Source organism: Vidua chalybeata, chromosome 7 (genome assembly GCF_026979565.1).
Source record: "Vidua chalybeata isolate OUT-0048 chromosome 7, bVidCha1 merged haplotype, whole genome shotgun sequence".
Classification (NCBI taxonomy): domain Eukaryota; kingdom Metazoa; phylum Chordata; class Aves; order Passeriformes; family Viduidae; genus Vidua; species Vidua chalybeata.
The window spans coordinates 23,493,894-23,502,667 of record NC_071536.1 but is presented as its reverse complement, the minus strand read 5'-3'; positions in this window follow the sequence as shown (position 1 = coordinate 23,502,667).

Below are 8,774 nucleotides of genomic sequence, written 5' to 3'. Positions count from 1 at the left end.
CACAGGTTCACCCTGTGCCACCCATTCACCACCTGACTCTGGCTGTCCCCAGCATGGGGGTGAGCTCAGTCCCCACAAACTGCCAGGGGAGCTGTGGCCTCACCTGCCTGCTCCCCACTGTTCCCATGGGGACTAATCCCACCTGAAGGTCAGGGAGGCTCCGCCAGCTGCTTACCTCCTGCCTGTGGATTACAGCCTGGGTGTGAGCAGGTGGCAAAGGCTGTCTCCCCAGGTTGGCCCAGCCCTGGTAGAGAACTGACAGCAGCACAAAACCAAGCCAGACTGCTCCAAAAGGGAACCCAGAGTGGCATGTCCCTTTCACCCTGAGGTGTCCCTTCTGTCACACCCTACCCAGCTGGGGATGCCAGGCACTGGGGCAGAGAAACCAGTATCTGAACCAAAGGTCCAGATCCTGACCTGGAAGGGAGCCCGCTGCTGCCAGCCACTGTGACCTCCTGCTTGTTACCACAGGTGACAGCCTGGCACCTTCAGGGCACTCCATATCTTCAGTGTCCTGGGGAAGCTTGCTGGTCCTTACAGAGTCCCCAGTGCAGAGCGGTGCCAGGGCTGTGGTGATGGAGACAGGGGAGCACGTCCCAACCCACACCCAGCCTGGCCGTGACGCAGCTGCTGATGCATCTCCTTCTGCACATTGTGTCATTTTGGAGGGATACCACGGGGTAAGCACAGCTTCCCAGATGCCAGCTTTACCTGTAGCAACTAGGGTGTTGTCATGGAGGTGCAGAGTGCAAGATTAAGGCTGGCAACCCCTGGCATCCTCAGAGCTAGGGGATACCAGCTCAGCTGGCACCTGGCCAAGGTCCCACTCCACCCCAGTGCTCCTCCACTGCCCTGTTGGCCACATCTGTAGTGGCAGGCACCCCAAGCCTGGGTGATGCTCACGCAGGAGGCAGATGAAGAGGTTGGCAGGGGCGGGTCCCTCCTCCAGCAGCTCTGAGGATCAGCACAGGCGGGGGCTGAGCCAGGCGCTGCCACAAGAACAGAACATCCTGCCTCAGGGCTCCTGAAGCCAGCAATAGCTGGGCCAGAAGCAGCAGCCCCGGCAGCCTGCTCAGTGTCCATCCCCTGGGCAGGCTGCCCACGCACTTCCCAGAGCCACTGGCTGGGAAGAGAGGAGCCCCATCACTCACCCCTTCCCTGGAGGCCCCGTGGGAGGATGGGGCTGATATGCTCCAAGATTCAGGACAAGTATAAGCTCTGGGTTCCCCCCCCCCCCCCAGCATCTTGAATCCTTCATCAGGGCTCTGCCTTATCCCTTTCTCTAATGGGAGTTCAAAGACATTTTTGAGGGGCAATTGTAAAACATGTCCCTTCACCCCAGTGGTCTGTGGGTGCAGGGAGGAGGATGCCAGTCTGTACCTATGCTGTCCCTGATACTCCCCATAGCCAGGAATGGGTTGGAGTGTGCAGAATTCCTGTAGTTTCACTACAGCAGAATGCAGATCCATGCCTGGGACCCATCTCTCTCCTCCACCTTGACAGAGGGGGATAAACTTTTCCCAGAGCCCAGGCAGACCGAAGACTGCCTCTTCTTATTGTCTTCAGCTGGGGGTGGTGTGTGGGATAGCCTCATTGCCTGTTGACATTATCTGAAGCCTGGCAAGGGGAGTGCAGGACCCCAACACAGAGAGAGGACAGTCCCTATGCTCCCTGCCCCAGCTCTGGCCATGCCAGGAGCAGGCTGGAGCAGCACCCTGGCCTCCAACATTAGCTCATCCCCAGTGTCACAAGCAGCCTGTCTCCTTGTGCAAACTGTCTGGGTACCCACAGTGGTTTTGGGACAGACTGACTTTGAGGGGCAGGGAGCTGGGCACCTTTCAGGCACAGCAGAGATGTGCCAAACAGACTGAGTGGGGTTAGTTGAGGTCTAGGGATGCTCACACCACCCTGGTTCTCAGCCCCTGAGGTGCCCACACAGCCCTGTGGGCTGGTCCCCTCTGGGGCACTGGCATGCTGAGGACAACCAGCTGCCTCTCCCACATCCTGAAGTAAAGCAGTGCCTGCCCCAGGATGGCACACCCCATCCGGGCTGGGCAGGACATGAGCAACCCAGAGGCTGCCAGCAGCAGCGCACACCTCTGCTCCCACCCACACCTTCAGCTGCACACACCAGGAAACAGAACAGCAAGCACAGCAGGGGCATGGCCAGCACCACCCATTCAGCTCAGCAGAACACACACACGTGCACACACAGGACAGGGATGCACCAGCTCTGCTCTGCCTGCCAGGGAGGGCACACACATTGAAACACCTATACAAATACACAGGCATGCATGCACATACACACCTGTGTGAAACTACACCTATGTGCAAATCCAAACCTGCGTCTCCCCAGTGCTCTTCCCGCACCCTGCCCTCTCCATGCAAATCCTCCTGGTGCAGAACTGTGCCACGGAAATCCCCAGCCCAGGTCCTAAGGTCCCCAAAGCCATGTCACTGGCCATGCAGAGCCTGGGGTTTGGGGAACAGCACTATCCAGCACAGACAGCAATACCCCACTGTGCCCCATCCCATGCCAGCTTTGGTACCCTTGGTACCAGCACTGGCTCTGACATGTACAAGTGGGTGTTTAATGCCTCTGGCTCTGCCTATAGTGAGGAGAAGCTCACCCTTGGGTGCTAATCCTGCCAGGGAGTCATTCTCCAGGTAACACAGTCCTCAGGGCAATGTGGCTTCTGGGGGCCATCCCACCTTTGAACAGTTTCACAGCTTCTCAGTGCCACTGGGCTGGCAGAGCTGGGGCAGTGAGAGCAGGCTGGGGAGGTGACGGGGCATAAGACAGCCCAGAGGTGCTGGAGCAACCAGGCGAAAGCGGAGGCAGCATGGCCGCATTTCCACAGCCTTGCTCTGCCAGATACCATCTCCACCAGGCTCTGCCCCCACAGGGACACTTGTGCAGCAACTGGAGCACATGGACAGCAGGGTCTGGCTTTGCTCAGAGTTATTAATCATGTTCTGTTTGATCCCAGCCTGAGCAGGGCAGCTGCAGAGGTTGTGCATATCAGGGGATGTGTTGTGCTTTCTCAGCTTTTCAACTTTGCCAGGATTGGTAGCAGAGGACACAGAGCCTGGAGACACAGCCCCAAGGGCCCATGACCACAATCATAGCCAATCACTGCATTGTCTGGGGGCTGTCCCTAGGCTAGGATGGACCCTTAGCTCTGGAGGGATGCAGGGAGTGTGGCAACCCTGGAGATGCTCGTTGATTTTGGCCCCTACCTACACCACCTGATGGAAACTGCCCAAACAGGAAGCCTAGGTGCCTCATCTCTGCCCCTTGCAGGGGCACCCCAAGGAGGGAACAGGATTTTCTTCCTCCAGGACCAGGGCTGCTGAGCTTTGTCCTGTGCATAGCTTCTTGGGGGTGAGGGAAAGCAGCAGGAATCATCCTGTCCCTTAGCAAACTCCTGAGCTCCTTCACCTCCAACTTCTCCTCCATCTACAATGGGTGGATGGGCTGAGCCTTTTTGGTGGTTGCAGAGAGGCTGCAGATGGGTTTGGGATCCACCTGTAAACTCAGAGCATCCCTGAGCATGACAGGACCAGAAGTGGATCCTGTGCTACGGAAGTGCCTGTGACTGAGGGCAGGGCAGAAGCAGCTCAGGGCTGACAGAGAAATCGCAGGCAGAGCCAGGCATAGACAGTAGGGGGGTGAGAGATCTTTCCATTCCCAAAAAATACCCTGAGGTGGAAAAAAAGCAGGTTTACTGCTGTCCCATCTCCTAGTTCTCCATGACTCCCTGCAGCCTCCACAGTCCTAGGAGCAGCCCCGGGCTCTGAATGTCTTCTCTGGCTGCTGGGGGAGAGGGATGGGACAGGACGTGGAATGGGACAGGAGTCGAAGTCAAGCACTTGTGCTTGGAGAGCAGGGCAGGCAGTGAGCAGGGCTGTCCTGAAAGAGACCCACCGGCTTGCCAGCACCACCCCCCCTACCCTTCCACAGCAAGCATAGGCAGAGGGATTGCCACCAGCAGGATCTGACACCTGGCCTCCAGACTTAGAGTGCACAACAGGAAACACCTGCCCCGGACAGTCAGACAGTCCTGGAACAGCTGGGAAGTGCAGCCTGGGAGTGAATCAAGGCAGAGTGAGGTGAGAAAGGATGTGACACCCCTCATCCTCTGCCCTGCTCCTTGCTCCCTGCTCCTGCCCTCCCTCCCTGCTGCTTCACTGACAGCAGCTAAAGCTCCTTTGGTGCCAGCAGACCATTGAGACCTACCTGGGTGCTTGGCAGAGCCTGCCAAACTCCACCCTGGGCCAGCACTGTGCCAGGGCTCTCTGTGCCTGCCATGGCTCTGCAGTGCTGCCAGGGCCAGGCTGCCCTTTCCCAGCAGGCTGCTACAAGCAGCAATCAGCCGCACAGGTAGGATGATTGTGCCTAGTGTGTTACATGTTCCTGCCACGCCATGGGCATACGGACATGGGTCCTGCACGTCACAGCCTACACAGCTGAGTGCCAGAAATGCCATGTGTACCACTGTCACCTGGGTCCCACGTCCCACAGTGCCATGTGGAAGTCCCATGGCGTTCATGCATGCTATGTGTGGATTGCTTCATCTGTGTGCACTGGCTGCTCACTGCTGCATGTGTTTGGGTGAGATTGCGTGTTGTGCACGTCCCTTGTGCACTTTGCTCCGCACAGAGGCTGGATGTTCATCTGGCACGCAGGAGTTGCAAGCAGGCGTGTGCTCCCTCTGCAGCGGCAGGGAGTGCGGTGGTGCCGGGGGTGAGCGCCAGCCATGCACTTGCAGATGGGCTGGACCTGCCTAACGCGAGCCGAACGAACAAAACGTTCAGGTCAGGTATTGCACGTGGGGCTCGACGCCAGGCAAGTGCAGAGATGCTCTGACTTTGGATAGTGTGGGCTGGAGGGGTGCTCTGTCTTGGGCTCTCAGCAGCCCCTTCCTCCCGAGCTGGGTCCTTCTAGGCTGGGAGATGGTGTCCTTTGCTGCACATGCTGCTCCAAACCAGCTCCTCCGGGGGTAAAATCTGGAAAGTGGATGCTTGACACCTGCTGCCTGGGAAAGCCAAACAGAGCAGGGGCAGGTTAACTGGCAAGGCAGGGTGGAGAACAGGGAAGAAAGGAAGGAAGGAAGGAAGAAAGAAAGAAAGAAAGAAAGAAAGAAAGAAGAAAGAAAGAAAGAAAGAAAGAAAGAAAGAAAGAAAGAAAGAAAATGGAGGAGGGGAGGGGAACAGAAAGGATTGGAAATACAAGTGAGAGAGAAGAGTTAAGGAAAGGGGACAGGCTGGACGGTGTCCCCTGAGCCCATCCCCTTCCTTCCCGGGAGTTCAGGTGTGTGACCGGACTCCCAGTACTTGTCTCGGGAAAGCCCCCAGGATGTTCTCTATGCCCAGTACCCTGTTCCCAGCCAGGCAGGCAGGATCCTGGCCAAGGTGTGCTGGGCTATAGCAGCTCACCTGGCTCCGGTGACACGCTGGCAGCTGTCAGGTGAGTGGCTTCGCCTTCCTCCGCTGGCTCACAAGCAGAAAATGAGGGTGACGCTGGCTGGATGGGGCTTTTATAGTCCTGATAAAAATAGCGCTGGCTGGCCGGTGATCGGGGGCCGGAGAGATGTGACTGAGCAGAGACAGGCAAGAGGGCTGGGCTGGCGGCAGTGAGCCTTCTCCCCAGCACACCTGTCACAGCTCTGTGTTTGCTCAGAGCAAATATTGACCCAGGGAAGGCAGGCTGGGCAAGGGAGGCGATTAGCCCACCTAGATTAGAGGCAGAGCAGGTCTCTATGCAAACTCTCCAGGGCTGCCTTTGTTAATGGGAGCCTGATGGGCTGATAGGAGCCAGGAGCCTGGGTGCTGGGGTGGTGGGGAGGAGGAGGTGAGGGGGAGAGGAGGAGACATTCATTAACCTGCACTGGAACAACACCAGCTGTCACTTTTCCACCCACCTGCCTGTCTCACTTTGCAGCAGAGAAGAGAGGAGAGCAGGGGGCCAGGGGAAACAGGTGTGAGGATATCCTACCTGGCAGCTCTAGGATGGCAGTGGCTTTTTTGCAGTGTTTTGGGCTGCTGAAAGGTCAGGGAGTTGTGAAGTCTCAGGGCAGAAAAGCAAATCTAGTGCCTACCCCAAACAGTCTGAGTGTCAGTGATAGAAAAGTCTTCCTTGTTCTTACCCCAATCCCCCCACTCATGCTGAAAATCTCCACAGCACACCAGCAAAATGCTCACATGTCATTTAGAGCAATCCACAGACTTCTGAGCTAGGCAGCAAAGCACAACTTAACAAAACTTTGGGAGCACTCTCTTTGGGAGTGTTCCCTGCATGGCCACACAGGCCAGGAGCCAGCTGTCCCAACGCAGCAGCAAGAACACGATGTGTTTCACTCCATGTGCACATGCTTCCCCGTGGGTCACTGCATCCCAGAGTCACAGCACCCTTGTGTCCCAGCTGTGTCACTGCCCAGCAGGTTAACCAGACATCCCTGTGCTGGCTCTGGGAGCAGAGCTCATGGAAGCCAGGGGAAGTTTAGACACACTCCTACAGTGCCCAGCCAGCTGCTCAGCCCTGACAGCCCTCTGCTGATCTCAGCCAGAATCAGCAGGAGCTGGGCTCTCTCTCCCAGTTACTCTGGCACCCACAACTCCTCGGATAACAGAGCATGAAGTGCAGCAGCAGTGGCAGGAGAAGCTCCTTTGTGCAAGTGCAGTGGCCTGTTCGTTTGTGTAGATGGGTGTGTTTGTGGGTGGGGAAGGGGGTAACACTCCTTTAACCCACACGGTGTACACCTGCAGGAATCCTGGCCCTAGGTGTGCTTTAGAAACCATCACCATTGCTCCCTCCAGAGCTGGAGTGTACTTGCAGGTTGCAGTAAATGGATTCCCAAATGTAAGAGGATAGTGGCAGATCTGTAGGAGCCACTGCCACCCAATTCTTCTTCCTTGGAGACTCGACCCTCTCACACTCAGGATTTTGAAAGGCAGGCTCCATCCTTCCTGTCTTCTGCTGGCTGTGCAGGCTGGAGGCCCCAGGCCTGGCACTAGGAAGAGGTGGAGTGATGCCAACCTGCTGCTCCTGCTCACCTTGGTCCTTTTTCAGTAGTTTTGGCAGCAAAGGAAATGCAATACCACCAATACTCTGGGTTGTGGTGCAGTGAAGAAGTGTGATGTTCCCCCTCCTTTTGATGCTGTACAGGCTGTGATGCTTGGACTTTTATATTTCTCCTTTCCTAGTATGGGAGGTGTGCTGGACAGGACTCTCACCCCTCCCTGCCCTGGCATGCACCAGCATAGCAGAGCTACAGCTCCTGGCATAGGTTGGTTGGCTGCCCCCTCTTTCTGGAGCACAAAACCCAAATACCACAGGTGCTTCTGCAGTGTCAGCAGACATCTCCAAGCCTATATGCTGTGTCAGAAATGCTCTTTCACCCCAGCCTCTCTCCTGCAAGGTCAGGGCCCCACGATTTACTAAATAGCAGCAAATACTGTCCCTGCAGGGCTGCTTTACAGAAAACATGAGAAAAGCAGGTCTCTTGAGCTTGCAGAGTGCCCTGCACTGCACTGCTACCCTGGGGAACATCTTTCACTTGTTCTGGCATCTCTGGGGCAGCATCTGCCAGTTTGTGCCCTTCCCTATCAGGCAGGTGGGCGGCTCTGGGATTGAGCTATTAGTAGGGCTGGCCTTGGAAAGGCAGTCTCAGCCTCCTCTTGCAACACCCAAGGACTTGTGCTGCCTCACTGTCCCATGAAGACTGACTAGGTCACATCAGAGCACATCTTGTGTCCATCAGGAGACAGCATGGTGCCCTGGCCTGGCCTGAACATGGCTCCCAATCCCAAACACCAAAGTGACACAGCTGAGCCAGCAAAGCCCAGTAGCTCAGAGACGGGAGGCCAGGGGTGAAGGATCTGTCCAGCTTTGCCAAGAGTTTTGGAAGGATCACCCTCACACTTCTGCTCTTCAGACACTGCAAGCTGGTCAGGGCAGGACTTTTTCAGGTTCCTACCTCATACACTGTACAGAGGGAGAAGGGGCTGCTTCCAACAAGGGAATGGTTGATTGTCCCCTAACACTGCTGCCTTCCCTACACTGACACAGAGACCCACCAAGTGGGGCTTTGCAGGAGATTCAGGCTCCCCAGCTGCAATGGGACAGCAAAGCCTAGCAGACACCGTCAGGGAAGCCCAAGAGCAGCTTTGTTCCCTTCCCTTTATCTCCCACACAATGGCACGATTCAGCAGGTGTTAAATGTTTTAATGGGATTCAGGATAGCTTCTGTTGCCCACCTGCCCCAAGGCCATTTCGCCCCTCCCTGGGAGCCAGGAGTTACAGCCAAGAAGAAAGCGCCTGCTGTGTGGTGCATTAACTGCCTGATGACTGAGTGCTCCCGATAATTCACACAAGGAGAGGGGGAGTCCCATTAGCTTGCCAAGCTCATGCTCAGCCATAGGCGTGCTGGCTGTATACCTGCCGGGAGCCTGGCCTGGCTACCAACCCCAGTCCCGTGGGAACATCACCCATTTCACTGCCCAAACACCAGTGGGAAGAAGCAGGACCTGTACCTACAGTATTTCTGTTGGAGAAATGTGCATTAGAAACGTAGCTCTGTTGGGCAGCCCTGGGAGACAGTACAACAAGCTCAAACTTCCTTCTGCCTGAGACCCAAATGCCATTAGCAGAAACAGGACTTCTCCCCTCTTCTAGGTCCTGAGCTGGGCTGTGAGTCTATAGTCCCACAAGTTCATCACCCTTGGCAGTGGCTACCAAAAAAACCTGTTGCTAAGAGAAAGTCCCTCCCTGC